Source organism: Anser anser, assembly GCF_964211835.1.
Source record: "Anser anser genome assembly, chromosome: 9".
Lineage (NCBI taxonomy): Eukaryota > Metazoa > Chordata > Aves > Anseriformes > Anatidae > Anser > Anser anser.
The window spans coordinates 8,712,799-8,734,616 of record NC_139729.1 but is presented as its reverse complement, the minus strand read 5'-3'; the positions used below and the strand labels follow the sequence as shown (position 1 = coordinate 8,734,616).

Sequence of the window (21,818 nt, the reverse complement as noted above, 5' to 3'; positions counted from 1 at the left end):
ACCAAATAAATAAAACCCACACCGCACAAACCTCAAACCCAGCTCTTCCCATTTACCCTTAGAAATGCAAATTAGCACTGTCCTTGTTAACAGGTGCTAACTAGCGAGGAACCACGCTGCTTTCCCTGTGTTACTGAGGAGCAGATGCCTTCATGTATTTCTAGTAATAGCCTTAGGGAAAGGGCCACTGAAAGAGAGAGATCAAACGCTCCTCAAATCTGACTGTAAGATTTCAAAATAAATCCAGTGATGAGTTTGAGAGGCAACAATGGCACCAGTGAAACAGGACACTGCTATTGTGATAATTTGCACGGCTCTGCCTGTGAATTAACTGTATGAGAGCTTGTATACCTACACAACTTTAATTTTCAAGACTCTTTTCAGCAATATGAGATTTACCTGCTATTTTCAATCGACACTTCATTATTCTACCGTGTTGACTGGGAATAGCTTTGGCAAAGCAAAGGGCCAACAAGTGACCCTTACGCTGGTATAGATATTCTAAACTTCTGTCTGTTGTGGGCACCTTACACTCCCTGTCACCAGGTACCTCACAATCACCACAACAAGGCATGAAAAAGCTATTTGAGTTTTACAGGTGGGACAGCTATTTGGATAAAACCAAAATCCAGCAGAATGGGGAACAACCCCCCCCCCCCCCCAAATGTCTACGTTCAGGGACTTAATGTATGTAAGTATCTGTGGGTACCTACAAGGATTAACAAGGAGCTGTGCATATAGGTGCCAGTATGTATGACCTGATGTAAGTGATGTAAGATCCTTTATTAACCTCGTCATACTGAGTTTCCCAATACTGCACAAAACCTACCTGCATCGTGATCTAAAGAGCAGTACAAAGACACATAGGCTACAAGTATTGTGCAAAACAAAGCAGCACAGTCACATCAGCAAAGTATAGTAGGTCACACACACCACCCCTGAGGGCTCCGTTGTCTTTCAAAGGATGAAAAGCCTTGTGGCCTTTGTGTGGCCACTCATCTGGGCAAACCTAAGGGGTGCTCACAGCCAGTTCAATCCTTTTCATAACACTGTGTACAGTACAATATATAGAAAGGATCATCAAAAGTATCTGATGGATTACTGGATTAGGTTTGCAGATGTCAAACTCCAGGCGAGTTCTCTGAGCAGAAGTTTCTCCATTCCTTCAGGCCATAAATACATCAGCTACTTCTGTAGTCCAGGTGAATGAAACTATGCTTGGCAGTGTAAATTAATATTTTACTTAACATTTTGTCTGAGACTCCACAAAATGAAATCAGTCCTATCCTGGGGCAAAGAACTAGATTAGATGACCTCTCTAAGTCCTGTACAGCCCTGTTCTCCATGATTCTGCTATGGCTCAGGATTACTGCCTACTCTGTTCCCAACCTGCCCTGGTGGCATCCACATGACATCCTCATATTTGTGCATTAACCACCTTTAAATTTTTTAAGCTGCTCAATTTTCTTTCAAAAATAGTTACTAATATGGAGTGTATCAATCATGGACATAGTGTGTATGAAATTAAGTTAAAACATATTTTACATAAACACTGGCTTTTTGTCACTTGCTGTTGCAAAACTTCCAGGATGGAAATATACAAAAGTGGGACCCGTACCCCAGTTTAGTTTGGGACCTTTCCATTGCTTGGTTTAGTTAAGAAGGCCCATCTCACACAGTCTGCTTGCATTAGCGTAAAGAACCTCAATGGGATGGTGCTTGGCAGAAAAACAGATTCATTTGCAGGATACTGAAATAGAAGCCCAAGCCAAACATACCTGTTTGATTCAGATTGGAAAGATTAGGCCTTCAAACAGATCTTCCTCATATGTTCTGAGACCTTCAATATGCTCCTTATTCTGTCAGCCAGTGGAGTTACTGAATCATTCTCTATTCTGGAAATTCATTATCCACAACTCAGTTCTAACGGGACTCAGATAATTCATCTCTTGACAGTGAAAGAAACATAGGAAGTGAAGGAAAGTTACCCCAAGGTCAAATTTTGCTTCCTGTTCATGGTTCACACACGATACACACATGGTACTGCTGCTGTCTACATTCATTGGCTTGATTCAAAAGAGATGACTAAATCTAGGGAAATTTTTTCAAATTAACACACTAATTTAAGCTTTAAATGATCTGAGAACTGTGCAATTGGAGAGCTGACATTTTAAAAGGTTATTGATTGTATAATTAACATAATCAATAAAATTTACTTAACATTTACCTAGACATTAAATTGAGTATGGAAGCTGAATGTGAACATCTGACAAATATTTCCACAAGGAATCTAATGACACATTTGAAAAGAAGTGCTTTCCTCCAATCCAAAAATATCTAATAAATCTGAAGAAAAAAATCTGCTAGACCCATTCAGTAAACTGATCTTTCTGCAAACTGTTTTTATGTGCTAATAAAATCCTTAGACACCACCCAAAGCAAGCACAAATCCAGCCTCACAGCATGGATTTGCCATTAATCATGTTCATAAGCAACTGCCTTTCCTCTAGAAAGGCCAGTTGCCGTATTGCTCAGCTCACAGTACTTCACCCCTTTGCAGTGCAGGAGAAACAGCAAAAAAAGTACTCAGCGGGCATTAGTGACAGGCGTTAGGAATATTCAAAAAAATGTCTATTAGTTAGAAAATACTGTTGGGGGTTGGAGTAGAAGGAGAAAGAACTTTTTACTTGGAACGTACCCACCTTAAGAAGGTTCTGTGGGAGAGACTCTTCATGAGGGGGCTCTGTTCTCCCATCAGAGCAGCCAGCAGGTGAGTAGTTAGAGATTGCAGACATGAATTGAGCAGAAAGTCTAATCACTGGTTACTGGGTATTTTGGACTATGTCATTTCTTTGCTGGCAAGTTTGTTTTTACGTGCTGGTAAGGTCTGTTTCACTTCTGAGGCAGAAAAGGAAACTTCACATTTTGCAGAAGAGAATCTGGATTTCTAATTAGCCTGTAATTGCATTCTTTCCTCTCGTACCTCACCCAGACTCGAGGTGGGCTGTTTTGCAGACCACCCAACTGTGAGACCCCTCAGATTTCCAACAGCTCTCCAGAGGCTTTCTGTGAAACAGCTGAGTTCGTGAGTATCAAAGTGTTCATACCCTCTGCTTCCTCGCACTTTCAAGAAAGGTAAATAAGTGTATTCAGCTCTTCCCTGTAATGAATGAGATGAAGAGCAAGCTGAAAAGTGAAAAATGAATTTGGATAAAAACAACAGCAGGCAATCCAGACATTCGGAAAACAGTAAGGAAAAAGCTCATCATAAAAAGATTAGTCTGGGGTATGTTACCTGTAGATCTAATTAAATTAAGCAATAGTAGAAACCATAAGTGCCACGAGTGATAACAAGAAATTCATTTTGTAACTTTATTTTTCAGTATATTCCAAGTTTTCACAAAACAAACTAAACCCGGCAAGTTTGTTCTGTGTTATTTATAAATCACTTATTTGAAAAAGGCAACCTCAGCAGAACCAAAATAGCCACGCTGAAGAGTAAGGATGATTCTTAGTAAGAAGTAGAGCACGTGCACTGCCAAGCGATCAGAAGGAGGGATAATTTCCCCCCCACCCAAAGGAAACACTGTTTCTTTAACAAACCAAAACTTGAATGACACGAAACCTATTTCTGCTCTAACAAATATATAGCGAAATGTATATATACACAGAAGTGAAAAACAAAGAAAGTGCTAACATTCAGGCAATCACTTTGCTACATGTCCTAACTGTTCAAAATTAGTTTGAACTGTCAAACACTAGATATCTAAAAATCAAAACACAGCACTTATTTTCCATATGAATTCTCCATATAAAAGCTACATTTTTCCTCTTGGCAAAGCAGTTTGTAAAGGTTTACAGCTATCATGGCAGCAAACTCTCTAATCACAGTGATTCTGAAGAAGCAAATTCCATCTCCTGTTGAAAAATATCTCATCCACACTGTAAAACTGAAATATGACACTGAGATGAATGAAGGCAGGAAGATGAAAGAACTTGGCAGCAGTGGAGTGATTCTTCACAGTTCCCCATGCTTCTTCACTCTGCTAGCATTCCTGATGCCGGCAGCTTACCGAGCACTGGGCTCAGAGACCCTCACGACTACATGAAGGCAGCTGCCCAAATCATTACAGGGTTTGAGAAAAGTTTCTCCAAAACTACAGGTATTAAGAATGAGTAAAATTCTGCTAACAGGTACCACCAACATGTACTGGGCTTAAAAGAGGTGATTGCCTTTTTAACCTACCAATTCAATTTAATTCTCTGTGATCAAACATATATTTCTTCTAAGCACTCTTAATGATTTGCCTGCTTCCAGTGATGATCACATCTGAGAGGAAAAAATATGATTATAATTGCAGAAAGCAGAACATGGCAACAACGAGCAACAAACATTAATGTAAATATCTGCAACAGAAACATTAAGATTGGACCAAATGAAGAATGAATGGAAACATCTGTATGGAAAAGCTCCAGAAGAAAGACCAGGAGTCAGAACAGCAGCAGGTACCGATAACCTGACCATCAGCAATCGAACTGGGAAATACCAGAGCACGATGACTGCATCAAGATCAGGCAGCCTTTGTCATTTCTTTTTCTGTTTCCCCAGCAGCAGGGCACACCGCAGCCATAAAGCTACAACAAACTAGAGAAACCGAGAAAATGGGCAGCTCAAGACGTATGCAGGATAAAGTGAGATTAAGGCAAATCTCACACCATAATGGCTGACACCTAAAGGACATAAAAGACCTGTCAAAACTCACTTCATCACCACTACCCAAAGGAATACAAAAGCCATAGTGAGGACCTAACACCCAACACCCTTGCCCTGCATGCTGCATGCAAGGATCCTGGTCAGACCCTTGGGCATGCATGGTTTGGTGTTGGTGGTCTCTCGATATCTGAGAATGGAGGTTGAAAGCAAAACACATCATGAGAAAGGTTGTATGGTTATTCCCAGAGCCCATGGACCAGCTTTTCTCTGGGCACAAGTTGTCACAGAAGTTAAATTTATTTGCCTCTGCCCTCCTCAGGAAGTCCCTTCAAAAGTACCGGCAGATCATCACAGAAATTTCACTTCTTAATGTGTGTTTACCTCCTGCCAGCTCGAGCCCTCTATTTGATGCCAGCACATAACTATGAATTATAATCAGAAAGTTACTGCAGCTTAATTTTTCTGTAACTATTGTTCTGCATGCTTCCCAACAGACAGGAACAAAGAGCTTTTTATCTCCTAGAAATGCAGATCACAAATACAACAATATCATTCTGATATTTCCTTGTCAGCTGTTATGTAACACAAAATCAAAACAACAACAAAAAAAGAAAACACCCTTCCCTATAGAGGAAGAAAATGAAGGAAAATACACATTATTATCAGAATTAATACTTTTTCTATGCCATACCAATTAAAGATAGTTTTGGGACATTTTCTCTAATTATTCACCAAAACCGGTCCTTTATATTTCAGCCAGGATTATCCAGAGAATAACACACTTTTATCCCTTTCTTTAAAACACACTTGTGCCCCAGGAAATTTAACTGCCACTGCCTAATCCCATGAAAGTCCTTTCTGAATCACTTGGGGATTGACCTCATGAATTTTTCATTGTTATTTCTTGGTGGGACTGTCAATCAGACATGAAAAAGAGGAAAACAAAACACAGAGTGAAGTAGTTTGCTAGAAACGCCACCTCAGCCAGCGCTAAAATTACATCAAATGGCATAAAGACGAGTCACTTTGAAGAAGCAAAATAGAAAAAAAGTCTCCATTCTGCAACCTTTTCTCTCTGTCTTCTCAGGATTAATAGCTTATTTCCCTTTTGTGTTCTTCAGGCACACTCAGTGTTGCATCCTGTGTTTCCTAAAGAACACTGTGGACAGCTCAGGGAAGTTTATAAGAAAAATCCAGCATAATTGTGCTTTAATCATGTTCTATCAAATTATCCTCAAATCAAACAGCGCAAAGCTTTTTTTCTTCACACTTCTATGTAATTACAACCACAGTAGTGACAAATATGTAAGGTGTGGCTCAAATCCCACAAGATGTCTAATCACTACTGACAAGTTAAACCATGTTTACCATGTTTTTAGCATAAAGAATGTTCTCTCACAAGCAAAGCAGAAATAATCTTTGTACATCAATCCACACACCAAGCCCAGAAGCTTGGCATGTCATAATAAGCCTAGATCGAGTATTATCTATGTGTCCCAGTCATACAACATTAAGACCCCACAGGTGCTTGGCAAACACAGATTAGAAAGGCTGATCTTTCCCTGAAGACCAAATAGAAATCACTTACACAGAAAGGCAGAGGTGATGAAGCAGTCGTAAAACTTTTGTAGACCTTTTCAATTGGCCTTGAGATAACTCTATAAGGAGTTCTCCAGTTACTCAAACTTTCTATATAAAGTATGTTATTTTATGTTGAATGCTTCAAAAAAACAAATACTTCAGCCTAAGAAAGGCAAAACAAAAGGATCATGAAAGAAACCCACCAAAAGAAGTGCTCATAACAGAGAAACGGAAAGCACAGCATGATTCTCACCCCTGAAAGTTAGAACAAAACACGAGGCACAGGATCTGACACATTCAGGTGAACACAGGTAACAACATTGATGTGAAGGACTGGATCTATTCTTCCCACACGTTGGAAGACAATTCAGATACATCTGCTTTCTGTATTTTCATTAATATAGCTTAGTGAGGCCTTCACATCTTCAAAACGGAAGAGTAAGTTCCATCTAAGCTGAAAGATGTTGAGATGTCAAATATGGCTATATATTAGTGATATCCCATATATTTTCAGAAACGCGGGGATCTGAACTCTGTTTCGTCCAACAAGTACATTCCCTTTCCATACTATTGACATCGCTTCATTTTAAAATCATTAACTGTGTGTTGTGATTAATGTTTTCAACAGAGCTCCAATCCATTTGAATACCTGCTTTCTTCAAAGCTGGTTCTTCAATCCAACAAGTCTCAGCTCCTTATGTACAGAACTAGTACATACTGTAGAGTACTCTGCAGCTGCATCGACTAGGGAGCCGCTACAATATATATCCCACCACGCTTAGTGTTGGCGCAGCCTCCCCCTGAATATTGTGGGCAGTTCTGGGCTCCATGACATCAAAAGGATGTCGAGGTTCTTGAGAGCATACAGAGGAGGACAGCAAAGCTGGCAGGAGGACACGTCCTGTGAGGAGAGGCTGAGGCCCCCAGGCCCCTGGCTGGAGGCAAACAGGCCGAGGGGCGGCCTCGCTACTCCCTCAGCTCCCTGAGGAGGGGAGGCGGAGGCAGGCCCAGAGGATGGCCCAGAGCTGCACCAGGGGAGGCTGGGGCTGGACTCTGGGGGAAATCCCTTCACTGTGAGGGCGGCCGGACACCGGGACAGGCTTCCCAGAGAGGCGCTTGGTGCCCCGGGCCTGTCAGTGTTGGAGAAGTGCTGGGATGGTGCCCGCACTGACAGACGTCAGCTTCTGGGGAGCCCTGTGGTGATCAGGCAGGTGGCTGGTGGGCCCCTTCCAACCAAACGGTTCTGTTCTATTCTAAACTTACCTACAGTGAATGAACAGGTAAATTAAAGCAATCACCCAATTCTTTTGCCCTGTTCTGCAGAACTGGCATATAGAAAGGGCCTATACTTGCTGGAGATTGCCTATTTCAACACAGTTCCAGCACATCAGAGAGCCTCCTTCTCCCAGCTGTTCACATGAACATTTTATTCTGGTAAAAGGGCACTTTATTCTGACAAAACAAGGAAATTTTCATTTGGGAACAATTACTCTGCTGAGAGAGTAGATCAATTAGTCCACAATAAAGGGTCAAACATGGGAAGGGGCTGAAACAAGCTGTGACACAACAGCCATGTCAGCCTGCCTCCCTGAGAAAAACAGTCATGTAACTGTGCGACCAGGCTTCAGATTTCCTTTTGCTGGCTACCAAGGTTTTTCTACAGTGTACTTAGCAACATGACTGACCCCAAGCCATGGGCGTCTCAGTCTGCTCAGCAATTAAAGAGAGGTCAGAACATCCTTACACATGCATGTGAGAGGAGGGGCAGGATTTTCTTGAAACAAAGGCTTACTTCATGTAAGAATAAATAATTTAAAGCATATATAGCTCACACAACAGATTCTACTTGGAGGTGCCAACACTGTTTGAGGATTATTCATGGTGCAACAGCAAAAAAGATTTCTTATTAGGACAAACTTTGAGTTTGGGGTTATATATATAAATATGTAGTGCTAACAAAGTTAAACAAGAGATTTCGGAGACAGGAAGGGGGACAGGTTTCCTCCAGTATTATTCCCTGTGCAGCGAGCATTCTTGCAAGTCAGAGGCCAAGCCTCCATGGAGCCTTCTCATTACCATTGCAGCTGCTCTGGGTCAAAAGAGCACTAAGAAACACAGTTTTGTTTTTAAGTGGTCTTCTTTTTTGTTTGGATACTTGGTTTTGTGTTGACTGTTGGAGAACTCTTTGTTTTCAAGCTTTTTTTTTTTTTAATTGGAAAAAGAAGTTGTCAAGTGTGCACTGCAAACAAATGGCCTTGGGAGCCGTAATCACCACGCTTATTTTCCCCCTCATCTTCTTTTCTACTGGTAAATGTACTTGCTTCCCCTACATTGTAGATTGTAGAAAAGTTCAGAAACAGGATTTCTCACAGCAGCATCCCTTAGCTCAGCTCTCCCAGTAGCAGCAGAGCCAGAACAATGAAACAAGTAGCCTGTAGGATCTTGCTGTAAAATAATGACTGGAGACATGTAATGCCTAAAATAACACTGACCACCCAAAACCCTTGAAACAAACCTTACTGATGAGTAAACTATAATTTATTGCAGTTGTTTCATTTGGTAAGTGAAAGCAATAACAATAAAAAATCCTGTTCACAGGATGAATTTCATTTTGATACCCTTTCAGGGGAAAATATATATTCATTATATATACACACACACTTTATAAATATATGTATATATATACACATACACACACACTCATATATTCATTAGCTAAAGACTTTGTATCCCTGTACCCAGGAGTGAGAGCTGAGAAATCCACAGATACAGTTTAAGCCTCTTTTGATGTCATTATCATACTTTTCCAAAAGGTTCTTTGGCAGATTCCTATGGAGATTTTTTTTTTAAATTAAATTTCCTAAATTTTAAAAGGAAAGTAAGAATCTATTTAAAACACTTCATAACTTGATCACATTATAAAGGAAGAAATGGTATGGCTACATTTATTTTTTTTCTCGTCAGTTGAAATTTAAAGCTCAGATAAATTTCTCTGAACTTTCCTTAAGTAATCTAAATCACAAACCAGACTTCAAAAAGAAATAATACAGCAATTATACTAAAAAGTATAATCATCTGGGGAAGAGGAAAAGTCATCAGACTAACAGACAAAGGATTGAACAGAGTTCTAGTTTAGAGGAAGAAAGGGGTCTACACGAATAAAACAGAAATCATTTCCAAGCAAGCCAAGAAGTGCAAAGCTTTGAGAATTAGAATTGAACCCTTCTACACTAATAAGGCTGCATCCTTCCTAGTAAAGAGATGATCTTCAGTTTCACTTTACTTCCTTTCCTGTTCTGTAATCATCCTATCAGGCAATTATATCTCTCATCCTCCTCCTGGAGTTTGGTAATTCTTTCCTTACTGGTTGCACAGGTCACTAATGGAGGCAAACAGGGTACTGTTTTGTTATCGGTTGGCCTCTGTATAAAATAATACACGTCCAAGGTATAAGAACTTGAAGTGTTGTCTCTGTTCACATTTATAATGCTAAGCAATTGCATGCAGCTACAAAAGTAATACATTTTACCAGGAACAGTCTCCCTCTCCTCCCCCTTCAATGTTTCGGAATCTGCTCAGAGCCCCAGTTAATGCATGCAATTTGTTAACTTTCACGCTTTGAGCCTCACTTCTTGGTCCCCACTTCACACTCCCTCGTGTTGGTGCCCACACCATATGTGGCTGCAGCATGACATTGCTGCCTCTTTTCTTCTAGACCCCCAGTGCCAGAAGCAGCAGACTGGCAGATCTGTGCAACAGACCTGGGAAAGGGGAAGGAGAAAAGATGTAAGAGAGCAAAGAAGAAGCTGCTTGAGGACAGCTGCAGTTCTGTCCTGCAGCATGCCACTCAGCACACCAGGTTATGCTTGATTGTACAATATCTGTTGCCTTCCAACACTACCAGAAGCCCCAAGCGTTTAGGGATTGTATATAGGATATAGCCATTGTGTGGCAATTTAAGTGGTCTGTACACACTTAAATCCATCCTCGTTCAGCTTGTTTAGCCCTAAATGAGAATAGAGAACATTCCTTAAAAGTGCATGCCTGAGTAGGTCCTATATCAATAAACATAGTAGCTCACTCCACAAACAGATGTCAAACCTCTCTGCTGTTAAAATTCTACATTCTTTTACCTCAAACAGACTTCTACAGACATTCACAGAAAAAAAAGAATCCGGCTTAAACGTGTAAATTTAATTTGTCAGGCATATCCCAGAATATATATTTAACATACTCACACAACAAGAAAGGAGCCTTAAGCTGCAATACGCTGTCAAATAGCAACTGATTTTGAGATGGGTGCTTCCACATCTGGTAAAGAAAGCAAGAAAAGAGAAATAAGACAACTGTCTTTAAGGCAGAAAAAGCAGAAAAGCTTCTGAGAGTGGATGGCAGTAGAGGGAAGAAAGTGCCTGCTAGACATATTTTCTACAATTTCTACAATTTTAACTGCCAATTCTAATAAAATGCCTCAGGTACACCATTGTTTTCAGCAATTTTAAATTTCAGACGAAGTGTTTCATACATAACATGTACATATCCCTTACATATAAAAAAAGGGTGATTTTGCATGTTTGACAGAGCAAGTGGATGACTTGTCAGAGAATGAGAATGCTGGAAGGGACCATAGGAAGTCTCTAGTCCAAACTCCTGACCAAACCTTGGTCAGCTGTGAGGTCAGATCAGGTTACTTAAGGTTTATGAAATCAGACCTTGAAACCCTCAAAGGTTGGAGACTGTATAATCCCTCTAGGCAACCTGTGCAACAGCTTCACTGTCCTCATGGTTAAAAATAAATAAATAAAACTTTTATCTAATTTAAATCTCCTTTGTTTCAGTTTACGGTCATTATTTTTCATCCTTTCACTCTGTGCCATTGTGAAAATCCTGGTGCCTCGTAAGAAATGGCATACTATTTTTCCTGGAAGTTTGTGAATGGTTAGTAAAACACAGGACAGGTTTCCAGGAGAGGTCTTCAACTTAGAATAGGAACTATGGATAAAATCCACAGCATTTATAAAAGAATTATCTCAAAGAGTTCACCATAAAATGCGTTTGCCTTTCAGAAGGGCCAATTTCTCATTACTTAAGAGTAAGTATAAACATTTTAGAAAAGTGGAAAATATTAATTAGCTAAAAAACAGAGTAAAAAGGTTTCGATTTCAGACAAAAAAAGCGAAACATGTTGATTATGGAAATTCCATGATCAAAATTAGGCAGTGTAGCTGGTTGGTTGTGACATAAACCACAATTTTCCAATCACTGCCTTAAGGCAAAAATGTCAGAGCTGAGCCAAATCGCCTAGATTAGGATGTTTAACTTGACATGTTTATTCTAGCTGAAAGCCAAACAAACCCTTCCAACTTTCTAGAGTTTTCTCCATCCATTTCCTTTTTTAAAACAGCTAGCCAGCTATTTTTGTTAGTAATTCTTCTATATAAAAAAAGCAAACAAGGAAAAACACACAACTGTATACATACAAATATATATACACACACAAATACGCATACAAAAGTCCACAAAATGTAATGATTATGTGTATATATGTACACATATAAAACCCATCAGATTTTTAACTTTGGGATGGTAGACAAAAGGTTTCATTTGTTGTCAGATAACTTATACTGGTCACCTTTAATAGTTACAGGTAAATGCACTTTGGACAGCTCGAGATGATCCTAAATTCCTCGTACAGCTTGGCAAAAGTCAAGCCTCCACAACAAGCATCTGTAAAGCTGGCTGCTGGGGATCAGCTGCCCTGTGTTGCCATTGCAGCTAGGTAGAGAATCAGACTAAAGGTGGGAAGAACCAGAGAGAAATGGGCTTTCAGAAAGCTGAAGCTCAACAAATGCTTGGGTATGTTATCCTTTCTACACAAGGCTGCGCACGTCACAGCAGCGTACAACCGCACCATTAGAGAGCAGGAAGAGCAAATCTCTGTGCAAATGCAATTAGCCTTTCTCCAGTACCTACGTAGCCAATTTAGAGCTACTTTGATCATCCCTGGTTTACACTGTAATACCGACATTTTAAAAAGAGTAAGTATCCTAACCCCATACCCAGCACAGGAGGAACTGCTTTTTGCCTTCATATACTGACTAATTTCAGTATTAGAAAAAAATCAGCAGAAACCCAGAAGAAAATAATACAAAAAGCAAAACAAACAAACAAACAAGCCTACCTATACAATAGTTAAATGAAATGATTTCTGGGAGTGAAGATAGTAGCATACCAACTCAGACATGACTGAAGCTTGTTCTCTCCCATTCAGCCAAGGAGACAGCGCAGCTGACGTGAGCCTCCATTGCTGGGGCTTAATTTCTGTGGTTCTCTGGCAGTAAAATGCGTCATCCAGGACACAATAATATACTGCAGTGAGGGATTGATCGAATGAAAAAAGCTGTCCTCATGTGTGAACGAGCAAAACAATAAATATTCTCCATCTCTTAGGATTTTTATTAATAGACAATAGTGGGATCCAGGCACTATGTTCAGCACGTCTCCTCTTCACCCGAGAGATCCCTTAAATACAGGCAGGCAGCCACTGCTAAGACAATGTACCATGGAGCAAAGGAGCCAGAATCAGACGAAGGCAAGAGAAGTCACACACAGACATTTTGCTTTAAAAAAAAACATATGTCCCCTCATGCCACTAGGATTTATGATTTAGGGATTAGAACGTATTTTGGGGAAATAACATTCAAAAATCAGAATGCTGCTTCCATGATCTCCTCCTAGAAACAATTCTATTGAAATGGACAATCTATTCCCACCTATGTCTTTGGTCCAAACATACTTTAAAAAAAAAAATATTTAGCTAAATGTGGAGCTCTATTTGCAAGTAGAGCTTCACATTATTTACCCTCTATACTAAGCTTTATCATTTTTCATTTACTTCTTTCTAGTAATATTGAAAAATACTAACCACTAAATGTTCATTGCTCCATGTCCTAGAGCCACAAGAATAAGACTAAGTGCTTCAAACTGGACTGTAAATATCATGGGTTCTATTTTCAGCTTGACATTGTTCATCCTGTTGTTTCAATTTAATTATATTTAGCCTTCAATCCATCCACAGAAACCCTAATATTTCACTTTTTGCTAGTTTGCCTGTTTTATTCTGCCTAGTGACTTACAAAAATAACTACACTTCAAAACATCACTTTGTAAAATTAACCCTAAAGCAGTGTTTACAACCCATCAACACTTCTGTGTAGAAGAAAAAATATCATAAGCACTCAGTTGACAACAGTAGTTGCTGAAAGCAACAGAAAAAAAAAGTGAAAACTGAGGGAAAAAACATGTACAGATTTAAATTCTGAACTGTTTAATAGCCCTGAATATTAATTTGATAGCAAATACTGTAGTTACTTTATTATAACCTAGATTAATGTGCTTATAACTTTCTATTAAAATATGCCCTTTCCAGATGTTTCTCTGCCAAATCTTAGGTCAAAGACAGTACTTTTCTTTTACATATTTTCAGCAAAATCAGTTGAAAGAAGACTTGGAACTGTAAATGTATTTAAGATATTTTAAGAAAATGTTTCAAAGACACATCAGGTGTCCTCACCAAATAATGACCTTTTCGCTGCTTTAGATTTTTAGAAATTAAACATTAGAGATTTTTTCCTCCAAATTGCTTTATTTTTTATAATTTCAATTTTAAAGTTACATTAATTTTCCTTGGATTGTGGAACAATGCAATCAAACATATATTTTGTGCAGGTAGCTTACATCTGAATTGCATCTGTGTGGTAAAAATGACTAATATAAAACAGTCACTTGATAAATATACTTCTCTAAAATCTACAGGTTTTTCAATTGTTCACTAACCTATTTCCTATGTTATAAACCTCCCAATGAATACACACATTTATTTAAACAGTATTGACTTAAATGTTTAATACTCATTATTTATGTACAAGCAACTGTCTGTACCAGGACTGGGCATCATACCGTTAGAAGGCTCCAGTGCATATAAACATCTCCAAAATCCCATTTTGCCTGGAAGCAGAACACAGACCAGCCTTGGCAGTTCCTCTTATTGTACTCCATGAGAGCTAGCGGGCCTTCCCTCCGGTGGGGCTTTTGCCTGAGTCCCAGTGGCAGCACACCTCTTTGGCCAGGAGCTGGAACGCCCTGGTGTGAACAAATGATGCCTCAGCGCTCCTTACTGGACTGCACCATTTAACTAGCAAATGGGGATCCTACAGCTTAGGACAGAATCTAAATATGCCTTCCTTCTTGAATTTAAGTGACCAGCCCAAACATAAAATACTAGGTTCAACACCCCAAGACACAAATTATTGGTGCTTTGTTTCTCTTTGTGGGTGGTAGGGGTTTGTTTGTTTCTTAAAACATGTCAAAAGTTTCTTATTTTCTCCAAACCTATCAACAAACATGAAAGAACGCCACTATAAAATATGAATGACTCAATATTACGCTAGTGGAAGTGACAGTTCTGTTTTGTTTTCCCAGATGAACGTGAAAATCCTTTTCTGCCACTCCTAAAGGTGATGCTTAGCAGGATTAGAATTGCAGGACAGTAAGCTACAAGGACAAGACCTACTCTGACATAAGTCTTATGGGCTTTGTTTTTGTTATTTATCTTTCATAATTGCTTGGAAATATTTCTTTCAAAGTGACAAAGTTGTCTTTGAGGTACAGCAAGATGATTTGTCAGAATCGTCTTTCAAACAAGTTAGTCCAGCTCAAAGCACTGACAAATTCCTTTGCACTAGTAAACATCTTTCAAAGATGAGCAGTAGGAAATAGCATCTGATTAGGTTTTGGATGTGTAAAAAGTAGAACTTAACAAAAAAAGTAGATATTGAGAGTGCAGCTGAGATGTAACCTGCTACATTTCCCTCAAATCCAGCTTTATCATCACCTCCTATTACTGAGTTCGGCACTGCATCTTGCCCTTGGGTGTTGAATGACACCCTCAGGGTCCTGCTGGAAAAGAATAAAAGCTTTTTCTGTCAGCTAACCAATAAAGAGCAAGTCAGCTGCACTCCAGGAACACCTATTAAAGCCTAACAGAGCCTCATAAAAACAGTTACTTAAATATTAAAGCCATTTCGTTAGTAGTGGCTGGAACATAAGAAAGCAGGCATTTCAACTGGTTCAAGCCTTTATCAAAGTTTAAAAAGAAAATTTGCTATTTATAGGCATATGCATAGAAGCAGTGTGCTTGCCAGTCCATTTTATTGTTAACTTCAAAGAAAATTCATCTTTAAGCCACTTATTTCTTAAATCCTGCAATTGAAACTGGTGTCTGAGCTCCCTACATCAGGGCTACCGTAAGCAGCCATTTAAAGGGCAAATCGTCCAAAACAAATCACCAGCAATCAGACCCATTAGCATCAGCTTTGGGGTCAGAGTTTATACATTCCCTCAGGTCATTAAAAACATCAGAACCACCATTTGTGTTTAGACAGATGTGAAGGCACAACAGATTTTAGACTTACAAGGCTTAGCAGAAACCAAGGGTGCAAAAGGAAGGGAAAGGAAAATAAGTACAAATAAGAGACCTTAGAGTCCTCGTCACTGAATTCAAGATGAAAATAGAACTATTCCTAAAATAAGCTTGTCCTATCTTTTCAATGTTTATTTTCCTTGAAGCAGAATTCTAACCATCACTCAAGTCAAAGTTCATTTTACCCTTCCCTTGCCTCCTGTTACATACCATTTCCACCCTATAAACTAGCAGCATACATTGTTTCAGTTCAGAGACATTTTAGTTGTGAAAGTCTCAGCTTCACTGCAGCAGCTGTGGGTTAGAGAGGAAGAAGTGCTCATTGCACTGGGAGTTTGGGCAGCTCCCAGGTAGAAACCTGCCACAAATGGATTGATTTTAGACTGCCTGTGGGTGTCCTCACTGGCTGCTCTCATTTAAAAAAAAAAGAGTTAAGTCTCGACCAAATGTGAAAAAATCTTACATATAGTTTAAGAATTGTTTGCTGTGTAACAAATAATTGAAACTTTCATGTATTCTAAGGATCTTCAACAGAGAGATGGAGGAAACATGCAAATGAAAGCCCAGGAGTATGACAGCAATGCCCATCTGTCAAAGGCACCGTACTCGTCATAGATCATCCCGTTCCCTTCTGCAGGCAAACCGCAATTAGATGGTCAAAGAAAGAACGGAACAAAACGAGCTATGATACAGAATGGAGAAGCAGCAGCTTTGCCCACTCAGCATCCTGAGCAGCAACTTGCTAGAGCTCAACAGAGGAAATGTAAAATAGAGCCATCCATCTCATTTACTCTCTTATACCAAAGTAAGACCAACTACATTATGCAACTCATATTACATTTTCCTCCTAATGATTTTTATAGAGGCTACTGAAATAATACTGTGAGTTAATATACTGAAGGGTTTTACTATTGAACAGAGATGGCAGATTATCTTTGCTAAAAAGCCAAAAGGTCACCTTGGTAACATAATTGGATTCCACTCAGAGTTAAGTTCTCATCATTAGTTTATCTTTCTGCTTAAAGACTGCTCCTTAATAGATTTCTTTTGAAGAACTGATTTTAAAGTGTACGACAATCCAAAACTCTGAATAAATGTACTACTACTCTCCCACAAACTGTTCTACCCTCTCTGATTTCCTAAGAGGTACCACCAAGAGGTATGAGACAGAAGAAATTATAACTAAAATAAGCACTGGTTTTGACTTCGCCTTCCGTGCAGTGGTCTCTGAAGCTGAAAGAGCCTGCAAGACAGAAGTAGTAGATTTCCTTGAAGAGTAAAAAAGAAAGCAATCATTAAAATGTGCCCATTGTTTCTTGATATTACACATATATAATAATTCTGGGAATAAAAATACTAAGCTCGACATCTTGAAATATTTCTTTTGCTGGAGGAAGAAGGAAGTAGCTTTATCTTAAGAGCAATATGATTTTTTCCACGAATGCTTCATATTGCATTATCACAGACTTGCAGTGTGTCTCCTCTCAGCACTACACTTGATATGCTAACATATACTCAGCACCTTGACCACACTACCAATTTACCTGCTCACCGTGCCCCATTTTGGTAATACAGAAGACACGTTTCTTTACTGACCATAAGAGAGTCAGATCCTAGCATTGTGCAGAAAAGGAAATCATTCCTTAGCTTAAGGGGAACGGTCTTTAAAACCACATATTCAAAGTGGCCATTAGTTTCTTCTATTTCTGAGCAGGTACCAAATAGGCAGGTACCAAACTCTGCTCTCACAGACAGAAAGCTTGTGCCAGCAGGCAAGTGCACTTGTTTCTCCCTGCCTGGTTAGAAACTGGTATTGCCAGCTCCCAGTAACTGCAGGGGTCTCATTATATTAAGTGCCTTTCTAGGAGGGCATGATGCAGAAATTAAGCATTTACATGACCCAGTTTTTAAAGTGGGGCCTCTAGCTCTCATGACTGGAGAGATATGCTTTAAAATAGTCCCTGTGGCTCACAAAATAAAGGACAACTCAAAATAACAAAGAGCTTCTCCTCTTATGATTTTTAGGTGAGCATCCTGTTCTTTGGATACCTGGTTATTTCAACACTGATACTGTCAAGTTTAACAGCCTACACTGCACAAATGACCTTCCTCTGTATATTCTGTTTATAAACATTTCAAAAAAGATGCTTCTGATTTATTTATTTACTTATGAGCAGTGGGATACATATAGCATGAAGAATTACTTTAGTACTACTTCAAAATCAGAACTTAAAACTTATTTTTCAATCTTTGCAGCAGAGCTGGAATGAAAAATAAACTTGAGAAAGCTGTCCACTTAAAATACACACTTCATAGCTCAGCCTGATAGCTCCTTTCTCCTGAGTCAGCAGGGAAGTGAAGGAGACAAGACAGCTTCCCTCTAATAGCTTCAAGAGACTAACTTGCCTAATTTGATATCCTACCAGTTCCCAAGAATGGAGCAAAGAAAGTCGAGGCTTGGCAGGAGATCAACATTTTCTAATTTAAATGCTAACATTTCCAGGCTTTTCAACCCTTATTTTAGCAAGCTGATGGATTTGTTTGATCCTTTTCACTCTGTCAGTGGATCTTTTATAAACAATCCCATTTGACATTGGGATTGAGGTGAATGTGTGCATCAGGCAGCTTGAACACATTGCCTAAGGAACAGAAACACAAAAAACAACAACTCAAGACAGACCTTGAGAAGTAAACTTCAGAAATAAAAACACAGGGCATATCCTAAGAACACAGCAGTGCTTTGCTCTAAATGGGAATGCAATATTTGAACTTCAAAAAGGGTTTTTAATATATAGTGCTTATTCTTCTACAAAGAAAAGAAATTAATCTTCATAAAAATAGAAAGCACTTATGAACTGCCATGCTGTAATGATCATGAACAAAGTTACATGCAAACAGGGACTAACCATTGCCCTAATCCTACAAGTGATCTAGATGCCATAAACAATTCAATACATTTACTAATCATAAAGCAACATTACACAGTGACTGCACACAACATATTCATACCAATGTTTCATTCATTTCTTAAGATATGAATGACAAAACCTTTAAAATTGTTTCATTTGTTTTCACAAAGCAATGTAACACTGCATTTAAAAATAAAAAAAAATAAAAATCCTGTTGGAATGGTGTTGACGATCCAGAGACAGAGAGTACCAGAAAGCAGCTAACTACACAGTTTAGACTATATTTCATACACTTTTCTTTACTCTAATCATTATTTTACCATTTACTACTTAATGGCCTTTCCTTAAATACACCCTAAGTGACTGGAAGTTTCAATGAGAAAAGAACTAGGAATGGAGACTCAAATGTGTGTATTACAGCCAGAAAAAGCAAAGCTGCTACTGCCATATGTTAGAGACATTGGTACATGTCACTTCAGATTTGAATTTAACTTCCTCAGTATCTGCCATTTCACTTTAAAAAGTGCGGGATGATATAAGAAGACATTTTAATATAAATTTCAGTACTTTTATAATATTGCCTGAACAATGATTTTACTGCAAACAAGCAACTCCACTCATAAGAGATAAATTTTATGTATTTATGCTTAAATAAAAAGGCAAGATCAACAGAAGCTCAACAATATAAGCTCAAGAATAAAAACAACACTATGTTATAGGATAAAACGGGGGGGGGGGGGGGCAGAAAAGTATGGGGAACAAACATGGAAGAAGAAAAGCAGCAATTAAAAACCACTGCAGAAATCAACAAAAGATACTACAAAGTCTCCAGAAGGGGGAAAAACTACCAAGTGGCAGAACTTCACGCAGTATTCTAAAAACCTCTGATACCAGTTTATATCAAGCTAGAGACAAAACAGTGGGTAGAATTTGCATAAAATATAGTTTACTGACCCTTATATAGCCCTCATTTTAGTTTTTTATGTTGTTACTTAGGAGAACACACTTACATGTGTGAATAGGAGCAATGGTCTGCCATTGAAAATACTTCTTCAGCTGTTCCTATCAAGAAACCATAGCGGCGTTCTACACGCTTTGCTAGCAGAAAGAACATCATTCATATTCTCCATTAATTTTCTGATTGCTGAAAGAATAAATGAAATGTAAGACAAAAAAAAAAAAAATTTAATGATGCTTCAAATACTCAACCACAAGTTCTGTTACCAGTGATCAGCAATTACAATCATGCAAGGTAATTCCATGTAGCACTAGAGCACACATCAAAATAGTAGTGTGAAGCCCAAGAAGTTACAGAAACTCCATCAACTGGGCCATGGCTTTTATGTCCCATATGAAATCCAGAAGGATCACAGGCCATTTCTTTCAGTCTCTGAAATATCTTTTTTAGTCATGAAGGCCAGAACTGGAAGTTATTTTCAGTTATTTTGTACAGCTGTCTGTAGACAAGAAGCACAGGAATTCTGGAACTGCTGGGAAAAAAAAATAAAAATGACTGGCTGCTTTGTGCCTTTAACAAGAGCTACAACGTGACTCGAGACTGAAAACAGGAGGAAACAGTGTTTTGTTTCCCCAGAATCAATCACTATGGAGTGCCTGACAAAAATTTTCAGGCACTTGCACAGAAGACAATAAAAAAGATCTATTAACAAGCCTAGGAAGTGCAGCTGCAGTATACCATTTTTCTCATAGAGGAAAAAGTTCTGCAAATCCTTTTCCTGTAAGGTGTGAGAGGCTCAGAGAACATCACAGACCTCCAGAAAAAATGAGGTAGGAGGTAAAGCGAAAGTGGTTAATAGAATACAGAATAAAAGACTACCTTGTACTAATTCCTGTCAATTGGTAGGATGGGAAATATAAAAGGACCTCACATATGTTCTAAATTGCCACCAGAAACAGACCAAAAAGATACACTTGACATAGTGCTATTATAGCTTTTGTGGGAATTTACAAAGATTTTATTTCATCTAGGTAGAAGAACATCATTAAAATAGGGAGTTTAAATTGTAATAATAAAACGAGATAAAAGATGCACCTGGACCTGCCAGGCAATAGAATACTGAAGCACCTCCAGTTTAGTTGGTGCAGGCTGGTAGACTTCTCCCATCACTCTCCATAATCAGCAATACGAAGCACAACAGACACTTCTAACATTGTTCTTCTCCTCTTCCCTGCGTTGCAGGCAACGTATGTTGAGCTACATGCTACAGAAATGCTGTCTGGCATGCTATTCCTCGCCTGCTGGAGATAAGCAACCTTGACAAATGAGGTGGTAGGAGCTAGAAATTAAAGCTACCTTTCCCAAAGAAAAATTAAATAGAAAGTCAAGTTATGGCTGTTTCTGAACTGAATGTTCACCTAATAATAAAAATTCCACTAAAATTCCCACTGAAACAGTTACCTCATGCTGACTTTAGTGCCAGATTCTGCCTTGCAAATAAAAAAGAAAAAAGACAAGGTCTGTTGTGCATAATTAAGACTGTCTTCTGAAAAGAAGATGAGGGAAGGAAACACCTTGAAGAAACTGCCAAATCTGGGCATCAAAGCACACATGTTATTCCCATGCCAAGAGTACTGGAAAAAGGCTCACAAAGTAATTTGATAGGTCTACAACAGAGATAGATGTAACATAAAAACAAACAAATGTGCACACACACAACAGCTGGAATTCACTGGTAGGCATTTACTATACCTTAACAAGTTATCAAACATCAGTGAAGCTGAGGAAACATTATTTGATCATGGGAATCCAAAAACAGAAAATGCATTAGCTTAAATATCCAAGTGCTACCTCACATATTTCCTCTGTCATCTTTCAGTCCTTCCCAAATGACTATGCCCTCCCATCATCAAACCCTTAACAAGAAGGTCCTGTAGAACATTTGTTTTTGCAGACCATTTGCAATGGCCTTGCAGTCTGCAGGCCAGGGTTTTATAACCTTGGGCCTAGAAGCAGCATGTGATCACTGATTAAAATAATTCCGTAAAGTAATTTCAATAAGCCACACGGTGAAAGAACAAGAACAAAACATTAAATCCATTTTAGTTAAAACCTAAGAGCAATATCTTAAGAAAAAAAAAAAAAGAGAGGGAGAGAGAGAGAGAAAATTACCAA

The 21,818-nt window shown here is 38.8% G+C and overlaps 1 protein-coding gene across 1 annotated transcript in view; it reads right to left on the bottom strand.

Annotated features, from left to right (window-relative positions):
• Positions 1–19,808, bottom strand: part of SPSB4 (splA/ryanodine receptor domain and SOCS box containing 4) — a 143,388-nt gene extending 123,580 nt beyond the window's left edge. The window contains exons 1-2 of the mRNA XM_083849269.1: positions 19,696–19,808; positions 10,534–10,606 (exon numbers count right to left, since the gene is read on the bottom strand). The gene's annotated coding sequence lies outside the window, so the exon portion shown is untranslated. The remainder of the gene's footprint in view (positions 1–10,533; positions 10,607–19,695) is intronic.
• Positions 19,809–21,818: the final 2,010 nt, after the last annotated feature.